This window comes from Schistocerca cancellata, chromosome 2 (assembly GCF_023864275.1).
Source record: "Schistocerca cancellata isolate TAMUIC-IGC-003103 chromosome 2, iqSchCanc2.1, whole genome shotgun sequence".
Taxonomy (NCBI): Eukaryota; Metazoa; Arthropoda; class Insecta; order Orthoptera; family Acrididae; genus Schistocerca; species Schistocerca cancellata.
The window spans coordinates 1,099,579,533-1,099,588,893 of NC_064627.1; the positions used below are offsets into that span (position 1 = coordinate 1,099,579,533).

At 52.5% G+C, this 9,361-nt stretch overlaps 29 non-coding genes across 29 annotated transcripts; 9 read left to right on the plus strand and 20 right to left on the minus strand.

Annotated features, from left to right (window-relative positions):
- Positions 1-133: 133 nt before the first annotated feature.
- On the plus strand, positions 134-205 carry Trnap-agg (transfer RNA proline (anticodon AGG)). Its single transcript has one exon. It is a non-coding gene; the product is annotated as a tRNA-Pro (tRNA).
- A 194-nt stretch (positions 206-399) lies between these two features.
- Trnav-aac (transfer RNA valine (anticodon AAC)) lies at positions 400-472 on the minus strand. Its single transcript has one exon. It is a non-coding gene; the product is annotated as a tRNA-Val (tRNA).
- A 158-nt stretch (positions 473-630) lies between these two features.
- On the minus strand, positions 631-703 carry Trnaa-cgc (transfer RNA alanine (anticodon CGC)). The gene has a single exon. It is a non-coding gene; the product is annotated as a tRNA-Ala (tRNA).
- Positions 704-1,105: 402 nt separating this feature from the next.
- On the plus strand, positions 1,106-1,177 carry Trnap-agg (transfer RNA proline (anticodon AGG)). The gene has a single exon. It is a non-coding gene; the product is annotated as a tRNA-Pro (tRNA).
- Positions 1,178-1,371: 194 nt separating this feature from the next.
- On the minus strand, positions 1,372-1,444 carry Trnav-aac (transfer RNA valine (anticodon AAC)). The gene has a single exon. It is a non-coding gene; the product is annotated as a tRNA-Val (tRNA).
- A 158-nt stretch (positions 1,445-1,602) lies between these two features.
- Trnav-cac (transfer RNA valine (anticodon CAC)) lies at positions 1,603-1,675 on the minus strand. The gene has a single exon. It is a non-coding gene; the product is annotated as a tRNA-Val (tRNA).
- A 402-nt stretch (positions 1,676-2,077) lies between these two features.
- On the plus strand, positions 2,078-2,149 carry Trnaa-agc (transfer RNA alanine (anticodon AGC)). Its single transcript has one exon. It is a non-coding gene; the product is annotated as a tRNA-Ala (tRNA).
- A 194-nt stretch (positions 2,150-2,343) lies between these two features.
- Positions 2,344-2,416, minus strand: Trnav-aac (transfer RNA valine (anticodon AAC)). The gene has a single exon. It is a non-coding gene; the product is annotated as a tRNA-Val (tRNA).
- A 157-nt stretch (positions 2,417-2,573) lies between these two features.
- Positions 2,574-2,646, minus strand: Trnav-uac (transfer RNA valine (anticodon UAC)). The gene has a single exon. It is a non-coding gene; the product is annotated as a tRNA-Val (tRNA).
- A 402-nt stretch (positions 2,647-3,048) lies between these two features.
- On the plus strand, positions 3,049-3,120 carry Trnaa-agc (transfer RNA alanine (anticodon AGC)). Its single transcript has one exon. It is a non-coding gene; the product is annotated as a tRNA-Ala (tRNA).
- Positions 3,121-3,314: 194 nt separating this feature from the next.
- Positions 3,315-3,387, minus strand: Trnav-aac (transfer RNA valine (anticodon AAC)). Its single transcript has one exon. It is a non-coding gene; the product is annotated as a tRNA-Val (tRNA).
- A 157-nt stretch (positions 3,388-3,544) lies between these two features.
- Trnav-cac (transfer RNA valine (anticodon CAC)) lies at positions 3,545-3,617 on the minus strand. Its single transcript has one exon. It is a non-coding gene; the product is annotated as a tRNA-Val (tRNA).
- Positions 3,618-4,019: 402 nt separating this feature from the next.
- Trnap-agg (transfer RNA proline (anticodon AGG)) lies at positions 4,020-4,091 on the plus strand. The gene has a single exon. It is a non-coding gene; the product is annotated as a tRNA-Pro (tRNA).
- A 194-nt stretch (positions 4,092-4,285) lies between these two features.
- Trnav-aac (transfer RNA valine (anticodon AAC)) lies at positions 4,286-4,358 on the minus strand. Its single transcript has one exon. It is a non-coding gene; the product is annotated as a tRNA-Val (tRNA).
- A 128-nt stretch (positions 4,359-4,486) lies between these two features.
- Positions 4,487-4,559, minus strand: Trnav-aac (transfer RNA valine (anticodon AAC)). Its single transcript has one exon. It is a non-coding gene; the product is annotated as a tRNA-Val (tRNA).
- A 158-nt stretch (positions 4,560-4,717) lies between these two features.
- Trnav-cac (transfer RNA valine (anticodon CAC)) lies at positions 4,718-4,790 on the minus strand. The gene has a single exon. It is a non-coding gene; the product is annotated as a tRNA-Val (tRNA).
- Positions 4,791-5,458: 668 nt separating this feature from the next.
- Trnav-aac (transfer RNA valine (anticodon AAC)) lies at positions 5,459-5,531 on the minus strand. The gene has a single exon. It is a non-coding gene; the product is annotated as a tRNA-Val (tRNA).
- Positions 5,532-5,689: 158 nt separating this feature from the next.
- On the minus strand, positions 5,690-5,762 carry Trnav-cac (transfer RNA valine (anticodon CAC)). Its single transcript has one exon. It is a non-coding gene; the product is annotated as a tRNA-Val (tRNA).
- A 402-nt stretch (positions 5,763-6,164) lies between these two features.
- Positions 6,165-6,236, plus strand: Trnaa-agc (transfer RNA alanine (anticodon AGC)). The gene has a single exon. It is a non-coding gene; the product is annotated as a tRNA-Ala (tRNA).
- Positions 6,237-6,430: 194 nt separating this feature from the next.
- On the minus strand, positions 6,431-6,503 carry Trnav-aac (transfer RNA valine (anticodon AAC)). The gene has a single exon. It is a non-coding gene; the product is annotated as a tRNA-Val (tRNA).
- A 157-nt stretch (positions 6,504-6,660) lies between these two features.
- Trnav-cac (transfer RNA valine (anticodon CAC)) lies at positions 6,661-6,733 on the minus strand. The gene has a single exon. It is a non-coding gene; the product is annotated as a tRNA-Val (tRNA).
- Positions 6,734-7,135: 402 nt separating this feature from the next.
- Trnaa-agc (transfer RNA alanine (anticodon AGC)) lies at positions 7,136-7,207 on the plus strand. Its single transcript has one exon. It is a non-coding gene; the product is annotated as a tRNA-Ala (tRNA).
- Positions 7,208-7,401: 194 nt separating this feature from the next.
- Trnav-aac (transfer RNA valine (anticodon AAC)) lies at positions 7,402-7,474 on the minus strand. Its single transcript has one exon. It is a non-coding gene; the product is annotated as a tRNA-Val (tRNA).
- A 157-nt stretch (positions 7,475-7,631) lies between these two features.
- Positions 7,632-7,704, minus strand: Trnav-cac (transfer RNA valine (anticodon CAC)). Its single transcript has one exon. It is a non-coding gene; the product is annotated as a tRNA-Val (tRNA).
- Positions 7,705-8,106: 402 nt separating this feature from the next.
- Positions 8,107-8,178, plus strand: Trnap-agg (transfer RNA proline (anticodon AGG)). Its single transcript has one exon. It is a non-coding gene; the product is annotated as a tRNA-Pro (tRNA).
- Positions 8,179-8,372: 194 nt separating this feature from the next.
- On the minus strand, positions 8,373-8,445 carry Trnav-aac (transfer RNA valine (anticodon AAC)). Its single transcript has one exon. It is a non-coding gene; the product is annotated as a tRNA-Val (tRNA).
- Positions 8,446-8,573: 128 nt separating this feature from the next.
- Positions 8,574-8,646, minus strand: Trnav-aac (transfer RNA valine (anticodon AAC)). The gene has a single exon. It is a non-coding gene; the product is annotated as a tRNA-Val (tRNA).
- Positions 8,647-8,804: 158 nt separating this feature from the next.
- Trnav-cac (transfer RNA valine (anticodon CAC)) lies at positions 8,805-8,877 on the minus strand. Its single transcript has one exon. It is a non-coding gene; the product is annotated as a tRNA-Val (tRNA).
- Positions 8,878-9,279: 402 nt separating this feature from the next.
- Positions 9,280-9,351, plus strand: Trnap-agg (transfer RNA proline (anticodon AGG)). The gene has a single exon. It is a non-coding gene; the product is annotated as a tRNA-Pro (tRNA).
- Positions 9,352-9,361: the final 10 nt, after the last annotated feature.

Consider the following 9,361-nt stretch of genomic DNA (forward strand, 5'->3'; position numbering starts at 1 on the left):
GGTACCAATAGCCCAGGAAGGCCGCCGACCGCGGGAATTCGCGCCGCCCCCATCCCGCCAGCCAAAACGAGACTTCCAGAGCACCCTGGAAGACATCGAGGGACTGGAATAACTGGCATTCCCCGTGTCACAGGGCTCGTTGGTCTAGGGGTATGATTCCTGCTTAGGGTGCAGGAGGTCCCGGTTTCAAATCCCGGACGAGCCCTAGCGTTTTGTGCAAACTGATCGCACGTCAGTGGCTGAGTCAGCGCAAAAAGCTCGCCGCCAATGTCAAATGAATTTCTTATTTGATGTGAGCAATTGACACTCTGGTCCGACGCATGAAGGCAATTACGAAGGTTTCGGGTACAGATGGTAGCAGATGCATGTTAGTAAGTCTTGCTTAAACTGATGAAAAAGTGTTTTTGCCCGGGATCGAACCGGGGACCTTCTGCGTGTTATGCAGACGTGATAACCGCTACACCACAGAAACTGCTGGAGTGCTCCTTACTTCACAGACAACTTGTAGTGATGTTGCCATCGTAACTAAAAAATTCAATAAATGTGGTACTTGCAAAACGAAGGGACATGCAGCAGATGCACACACGACGAGGCTCACTGGAGTACAATACGACATAGTCAGGAAAATACTGTTCCCGCCCGGGATCGAACCGGGGACCTTCTGCGTGCGAAGCAGACGTGATAACCGCTACACTACGGAAACGACGGAGCCGAGGAGTCCATCCTTGTTCACTCGAACTTGCCTCAGCCTTTCTCTCGTCCGCGAATGCACACACGACAGTTCTTTTGTCAGCCGGGAACCCATCGCAGCCGAGGGCTCAAGAAGTCTTCGGGGTTCTCGAGAGGGTGTCTGCCGTAGCACTCCTAACGAGATAGCGGCGTTTCGCGCAGTCGTTATTGCAAGTCATATCAGCAAAAGCAATCACTTTCTCAGCAGCAGGCAGTGCGAGCCCAGGGGCAGCTCTACATGAAGGTACCAATAGCCCAGGAAGGCCGCCGACCGCGGGAATTCGCGCCGCCCCCATCCCGCCAGCCTAAACGAGACTTCCAGAGCACCCTGGAAGACATCGAGGGACTGGAATAACTGGCATTCGACGTGCCACAGGGCTCGTTGGTCTAGGGGTATGATTCCTGCTTAGGGTGCAGGAGGTCCCGGGTTCAAATCCCGGACGAGCCCTAACGTTTTGTGCAAACTGATTGCACGTCAGTGGCTGAGTCAGCGCAAAAAGCTCGCCGCCAATGTCAAATGAATTTCTTATTTGATGTGAGCAATTGACACTCTGGTCACATGCATGAAGGCAATTACGAAGGTTTCGGGTACAGATGGTAGCAGATGCATGTTAGTAAGTCTTGCTTAAAGTGATGAAAAAGTGTTTCCGTCCGGGATCGAACCGGGGACCTTCTGCGTGTTAGGCAGACGTGATAACCGCTACACCACAGAAACTGCTTGAGTGCCCCTTACTTCACAGACAACTTGTAGTGATGTTGCCATCGTAACTAAAAAATTCAATAAATGTGGTACTTGCAAAACGAAGGGACATGCAGCAGATGCACACACGACGAGGCTCACTGGAGTACAATACGACATAGGCAGGAAAATACTGTTCCCGCCCGGGATTGAACCGGGGACCTTCTGCGTGTGAAGCAGACGTGATAACCGCTACACTACGGAAACGACGGAGCCGAGGAGTCCATCCTTGTTCACTCGAACTTGCCTCAGCCTTTCTCTCATCCGCGAATGCACACACGACAGTTCTTTTCTCGGCCTGGAACCCATCGCAGCCGAGGGCTCAAGAAGTCTTCGGGATTCTCGAGAGGGTGTCTGCCGTAGCACCCCTAACGAGATAGCGGCGTTTCGCGCAGTCGTTATTGCAAGTCATATCAGCAAAAGCAATCACTTTCTCAGCAGCAGGCAGTGCGAGCACAGGGGCAGCTCTACATGAAGGTACCAATAGCCCAGGAAGGCCGCCGACCGCGGGAATTCGCGCCGCCCCCATCCCGCCAGCCTAAACGAGACTTCCAGAGCACCCTGGAAGACATCGAGGGACTGGAATAACTGGCATTCGACGTGTCACAGGGCTCGTTGGTCTAGGGGTATGATTCCTGCTTAGCGTGCAGGAGGTCCCGGGTTCAAATCCCGGACGAGCCCTAGCGTTTTGTGCAAACTGATCGCACGTCAGTGGCTGAGTCAGCGCAAAAAGCTCGCCGCCAATGTCAAATGAATTTCTTATTTGATGTGAGCAATTGACACTCTGGTCCGACGCATGAAGGCAATTACGAAGGTTTCGGGTACAGATGGTAGCAGATGCATGTTAGTAAGTCTTGCTTAAAGTGATGAAAAAGTGTTTCCGCCCGGGATCGAACCGGGTACCTTCTGCGTGTTAGGCAGACGTGATAACAGCTACACCACGGAAACTGCTTGAGTGCACCTTACTTCACAGACAATTGTACTGATGTTGCCATCGTAACTAAAAAATTCAATAAATGTGGTACTTGCAAAACGAAGGGACATGCAGCAGATGCACACACGACGAGGCTCACTGGAGTACAATACGACATAGGCAGGAAAATAGTGTTCCCGCCCGGGATCGAACCGGGGACCTTCTGCGTGTAAAGCAGACGTGATAACCGCTACACTACGGAAACGACGGAGCCGAGGAGTCCATCCTTGTTCACTCGAATTTGCCTCAGCCTTTCTCTCATCCGCGAATGCACACACGACAGTTCTTTTCTCAGCCTGGAACCCATCGCAGCCGAGGGCTCAAGAAGTCTTCGGGATTCTCGAGAGGGTGTCTGCCGTAGCACCCCTAACGAGATAGCGGCGTTTCGCGCAGTCGTTATTGCAAGTCATATCAGCAAAAGCAATCACTTTCTCAGCAGCAGGCAGTGCGAGCCCAGGGGCAGCTCTACATGAAGGTACCAATAGCCCAGGAAGGCCGCCGACCGCGGGAATTCGCGCCGCCCCCATCCCGCCAGCCTAAACGAGACTTCCAGAGCACCCTGGAAGACATCGAGGGACTGGAATAACTGGCATTCGACGTGTCACAGGGCTCGTTGGTCTAGGGGTATGATTCCTGCTTAGCGTGCAGGAGGTCCCGGGTTCAAATCCCGGACGAGCCCTAGCGTTTTGTGCAAACTGATCGCACGTCAGTGGCTGAGTCAGCGCAAAAAGCTCGCCGCCAATGTCAAATGAATTTCTTATTTGATGTGAGCAATTGACACTCTGGTCCGACGCATGAAGGCAATTACGAAGGTTTCGGGTACAGATGGTAGCAGATGCATGTTAGTAAGTCTTGCTTAAAGTGATGAAAAAGTGTTTCCGCCCGGGATCGAACCGGGTACCTTCTGCGTGTTAGGCAGACGTGATAACAGCTACACCACGGAAACTGCTTGAGTGCACCTTACTTCACAGACAATTGTACTGATGTTGCCATCGTAACTAAAAAATTCAATAAATGTGGTACTTGCAAAACGAAGGGACATGCAGCAGATGCACACACGACGAGGCTCACTGGAGTACAATACGACATAGGCAGGAAAATAGTGTTCCCGCCCGGGATCGAACCGGGGACCTTCTGCGTGTGAAGCAGACGTGATAACCGCTAGACTACGGAAACGACGGAGCCGAGGAGTCCATCCTTGTTCACTCGAAGTTGCCTCAGCCTTTCTCTCATCCGCGAATGCACACACGACAGTTCTTTTCTCAGCCTGGAACCCATCGCAGCCGAGGGCTCAAGAAGTCTTCGGGATTCTCGAGAGGGTGTCTGCCGTAGCACCCCTAACGAGATAGCGGCGTTTCGCGCAGTCGTTATTGCAAGTCATATCAGCAAAAGCAATCACTTTCTCAGCAGCAGGCAGTGCGAGCCCAGGGGCAGCTCTACATGAAGGTACCAATAGCCCAGGAAGGCCGCCGACCGCGGGAATTCGCGCCGCCCCCATCCCGCCAGCCTAAACGAGACTTCCAGAGCACCCTGGAAGACATCGAGGGACTGGAATAACTGGCATGCGACGTGCCACAGGGCTCGTTGGTCTAGGGGTATGATTTCTGCTTAGGGTGCAGGAGGTCACGGGTTCAAATCCCGGACGAGCCCTAGCGTTTTGTGCAAACTGATCGCACGTCAGTGGCTGAGTCAGCGCAAAAAGCTCGCCGCCAATGTCAAATGAATTTCTTATTTGATGTGAGGAATTGACACTCTGGTCCGACGCATGAAGGCAATTACGAAGGTTTCGGGTACAGATGGTAGCAGATGCATGTTAGTAAGTCTTGCTTAAAGTGATGAAAAAGTGTTTCCGCCCGGGATCGAACCGGGGACCTTCTGCGTGTTAGGCAGACGTGATAACCGCTACACCACGGAAACTGCTTGAGTGCACCTTACTTCACAGACAACTTGTAGTGATGTTGCCATCGTAACTAAAAAATTCAATAAATGTGGTACAGATGGTAGCAGATGCATGTTAGTAAGTCTTGCTTAAAGTGATGAAAAAGTGTTTCCGACCGGGATCGAACCGGGGACCTTCTGCGTGTTAGGCAGACGTGATAACCGCTACACCACGGAAACTGCTTGAGTGCACCTTACTTCACAGACAACTTGTAGTGATGTTGCCATCGTAACTAAAGAATTCAATAAATGTGGTACTTGCAAAACGAAGGGACATGCAGCAGATGCACACACGACGAGGCTCACTGGAGTACAATACGACATAGGCAGGAAAATACTGTTCCCGCCCGGGATCGAACCGGGGACCTTCTGCGTGTGAAGCAGACGTGATAACCGCTACACTACGGAAACGACGGAGCCGAGGAGTCCATCCTTGTTCACTCGAACTTGCCTCAGCCTTTCTCTCATCCGCGAATGCACACACGACAGTTCTTTTGTCAGCCTGGAACCCATCGCAGCCGAGGGCTCAAGAAGTCTTCGGGGTTCTCGAGAGGGTGTCTGCCGCAGCGCCCCTAACGAGATAGCGGCGTTTCGCGCAGTCGTTATTGCAAGTCATATCAGCAAAAGCAATCACTTTCTCAGCAGCAGGCAGTGCGAGCCCAGGGGCAGCTCTACATGAAGGTACCAATAGCCCAGGAAGGCCGCCGACCGCGGGAATTCGCGCCGCCCCCATCCCGCCAGCCTAAACGAGACTTCCAGAGCACCCTGGAAGACATCGAGGGACTGGTATAACTGGCATTCGACGTGTCACAGGGCTCGTTGGTCTAGGGGTATGATTCCTGCTTAGGGTGCAGGAGGTCCCGGATTCAAATCACGGACGAGCCCTAGCGTTTTGTGCAAACTGATCGCATGTCAGTGGCTGAGTCAGCGCAAAAAGCTCGCCGCCAATGTCAAATGAATTTCTTATTTGATGTGAGCAATTGACACTCTGGTCCGACGCATGAAGGCAATTACGAAGGTTTCGGGTACAGATGGTAGCAGATGCATGTTAGTAAGTCTTGCTTAAAGTGATGAAGAAGTGTTTCCGCCCGGGATCGAACCGGGGACCTTCTGCGTGTTAGGCAGACGTGATAACCGCTACACCACAGAAACTGCTTGAGTGCCCCTTACTTCACAGACAACTTGTAGTGATGTTGCCATCGTAACTAAAAAATTCAATAAATGTGGTACTTGCAAAACGAAGGGACATGCAGCAGATGCACACACGACGAGGCTCACTGGAGTACAATACGACATAGGCAGGAAAATACTGTTCCCGCCCGGGATCGAACCGGGGACCTTCTGCGTGTGAAGCAGACGTGATAACCGCTACACTACGGAAACGACGGAGCCGAGGAGTCCATCCTTGTTCACTCGAACTTGCCTCAGCCTTTCTCTCATCCGCGAATGCACACACGACAGTTCTTTTCTCGGCCTGGAACCCATCGCAGCCGAGGGCTCAAGAAGTCTTCGGGATTCTCGAGAGGGTGTCTGCCGTAGCACCCCTAACGAGATAGCGGCGTTTCGCGCAGTCGTTATTGCAAGTCATATCAGCAAAAGCAATCACTTTCTCAGCAGCAGGCAGTGCGAGCACAGGGGCAGCTCTACATGAAGGTACCAATAGCCCAGGAAGGCCGCCGACCGCGGGAATTCGCGCCGCCCCCATCCCGCCAGCCTAAACGAGACTTCCAGAGCACCCTGGAAGACATCGAGGGACTGGAATAACTGGCATTCGACGTGTCACAGGGCTCGTTGGTCTAGGGGTATGATTCCTGCTTAGCGTGCAGGAGGTCCCGGGTTCAAATCCCGGACGAGCCCTAGCGTTTTGTGCAAACTGATCGCACGTCAGTGGCTGAGTCAGCGCAAAAAGCTCGCCGCCAATGTCAAATGAATTTCTTATTTGATGTGAGCAATTGACACTCTGGTCCGACGCATGAAGGCAATTACGAAGGTTTCGGGTACAGATGGTAGCAGATGCATGTTAGTAAGTCTTGCTTAAAGTGATGAAAAAGTGTTTCCGCCCGGGATCGAACCGGGTACCTTCTGCGTGTTAGGCAGACGTGATAACAGCTACACCACGGAAACTGCTTGAGTGCACCTTACTTCACAGACAATTGTACTGATGTTGCCATCGTAACTAAAAAATTCAATAAATGTGGTACTTGCAAAACGAAGGGACATGCAGCAGATGCACACACGACGAGGCTCACTGGAGTACAATACGACATAGGCAGGAAAATAGTGTTCCCGCCCGGGATCGAACCGGGGACCTTCTGCGTGTGAAGCAGACGTGATAACCGCTACACTACGGAAACGACGGAGCCGAGGAGTCCATCCTTGTTCACTCGAATTTGCCTCAGCCTTTCTCTCATCCGCGAATGCACACACGACAGTTCTTTTCTCAGCCTGGAACCCATCGCAGCCGAGGGCTCAAGAAGTCTTCGGGATTCTCGAGAGGGTGTCTGCCGTAGCACCCCTAACGAGATAGCGGCGTTTCGCGCAGTCGTTATTGCAAGTCATATCAGCAAAAGCAATCACTTTCTCAGCAGCAGGCAGTGCGAGCCCAGGGGCAGCTCTACATGAAGGTACCAATAGCCCAGGAAGGCCGCCGACCGCGGGAATTCGCGCCGCCCCCATCCCGCCAGCCTAAACGAGACTTCCAGAGCACCCTGGAAGACATCGAGGGACTGGAATAACTGGCATTCGACGTGTCACAGGGCTCGTTGGTCTAGGGGTATGATTCCTGCTTAGCGTGCAGGAGGTCCCGGGTTCAAATCCCGGACGAGCCCTAGCGTTTTGTGCAAACTGATCGCACGTCAGTGGCTGAGTCAGCGCAAAAAGCTCGCCGCCAATGTCAAATGAATTTCTTATTTGATGTGAGCAATTGACACTCTGGTCCGACGCATGAAGGCAATTACGAAGGTTTCGGGTACAGATGGTAGCAGATGCATGTTAGTAAGTCTTGCTTAAAGTGATGAAAAAGTGTTTCCGCCCGGGATCGAACCGGGTACCTTCTGCGTGTTAGGCAGACGTGATAACAGCTACACCACGGAAACTGCTTGAGTGCACCTTACTTCACAGACAATTGTACTGATGTTGCCATCGTAACTAAAAAATTCAATAAATGTGGTACTTGCAAAACGAAGGGACATGCAGCAGATGCACACACGACGAGGCTCACTGGAGTACAATACGACATAGGCAGGAAAATAGTGTTCCCGCCCGGGATCGAACCGGGGACCTTCTGCGTGTGAAGCAGACGTGATAACCGCTACACTACGGAAACGACGGAGCCGAGGAGTCCATCCTTGTTCACTCGAAGTTGCCTCAGCCTTTCTCTCATCCGCGAATGCACACACGACAGTTCTTTTCTCAGCCTGGAACCCATCGCAGCCGAGGGCTCAAGAAGTCTTCGGGATTCTCGAGAGGGTGTCTGCCGTAGCACCCCTAACGAGATAGCGGCGTTTCGCGCAGTCGTTATTGCAAGTCATATCAGCAAAAGCAATCACTTTCTCAGCAGCAGGCAGTGCGAGCCCAGGGGCAGCTCTACATGAAGGTACCAATAGCCCAGGAAGGCCGCCGACCGCGGGAATTCGCGCCGCCCCCATCCCGCCAGCCTAAACGAGACTTCCAGAGCACCCTGGAAGACATCGAGGGACTGGAATAACTGGCATGCGACGTGCCACAGGGCTCGTTGGTCTAGGGGTATGATTTCTGCTTAGGGTGCAGGAGGTCACGGGTTCAAATCCCGGACGAGCCCTAGCGTTTTGTGCAAACTGATCGCACGTCAGTGGCTGAGTCAGCGCAAAAAGCTCGCCGCCAATGTCAAATGAATTTCTTATTTGATGTGAGGAATTGACACTCTGGTCCGACGCATGAAGGCAATTACGAAGGTTTCGGGTACAGATGGTAGCAGATGCATGTTAGTAAGTCTTGCTTAAAGTGATGAAAAAGTGTTTCCGCCCGGGATCGAACCGGGGACCTTCTGCGTGTTAGGCAGACGTGATAACCGCTACACCACGGAAACTGCTTGAGTGCACCTTACTTCACAGACAACTTGTAGTGATGTTGCCATCGTAACTAAAAAATTCAATAAATGTGGTACAGATGGTAGCAGATGCATGTTAGTAAGTCTTGCTTAAAGTGATGAAAAAGTGTTTCCGACCAGGATCGAACCGGGGACCTTCTGCGTGTTAGGCAGACGTGATAACCGCTACACCACGGAAACTGCTTGAGTGCACCTTACTTCACAGACAACTTGTAGTGATGTTGCCATCGTAACTAAAGAATTCAATAAATGTGGTACTTGCAAAACGAAGGGACATGCAGCAGATGCACACACGACGAGGCTCACTGGAGTACAATACGACATAGGCAGGAAAATACTGTTCCCGCCCGGGATCGAACCGGGGACCTTCTGCGTGTGAAGCAGACGTGATAACCGCTACACTACGGAAACGACGGAGCCGAGGAGTCCATCCTTGTTCACTCGAACTTGCTTCAGCCTTTCTCTCGTCCGCGAATGCACACACGACAGTTCTTTTGTCAGCCTGGAACCCATCGCAGCCGAGGGCTCAAGAAGTCTTCGGGGTTCTCGAGAGGGTGTCTGCCGTAGCACCCCTAACAAGATAGCGGCGTTTCGCGCAGTCGTTATTGCAAGTCATATCAGCAAAAGCAATCACTTTCTCAGCAGCAGCCAGTGCGAGCCCAGGGGCAGCTCTACATGAAGGTACCAATAGCCCAGGAAGGCCGCCGACCGCGGGAATTCGCGCCGCCCCCATCCCGCCAGCCTAAACGAGACTTCCAGAGCACCCTGGAAGACATCGAGGGACTGGAATAACTGGCATTCGACGTGCCACAGGGCTCGTTGGTCTAGGGGTATGATTCCTGCTTAGGGTGCAGGAGGTCCCGGGTTCAAATCCCGGACGAGCCCTAGCGTTTTG